Genomic DNA, 356 nt, shown 5'->3' with positions numbered 1-356 from the left:
TGGTCTCAAACCCATGGGCTCAGGCAATCCTCTCATCTCAGCCTCCCAAAGTGCTGGGATAGGTATGAACCACCACGCCCAACCTCACATCTTTAAAAATAAAAAAGTTTTTAAAATAAAAAAGTTTTTTAAAAAAATACCCCTCACAGAATTTCAGATCAAGCGCAGTGGCTCACACCCGTAATCCCAGCACTTTGGGAGGCTGAGGCGAGAGACTTGCTTGAGCCCAGGAGTTGGAGACCAGCCTGGGCAACATAGTGAGAATTTGTCTCTACAAAATATTAGCTGGGTGTGCTGTGAAACGTCCCTCTAGTCCCAGCTACTTGGGAGGCTGAAGCCAGAGGAACATCCAGGAG

Source organism: Carlito syrichta, unplaced genomic scaffold (genome assembly GCF_000164805.1).
Source record: "Carlito syrichta isolate Samal-C Ts95f unplaced genomic scaffold, Tarsius_syrichta-2.0.1 Scaffold303261, whole genome shotgun sequence".
Lineage (NCBI taxonomy): Eukaryota > Metazoa > Chordata > Mammalia > Primates > Tarsiidae > Carlito > Carlito syrichta.
This window is presented reverse-complemented; position numbering follows the sequence as displayed.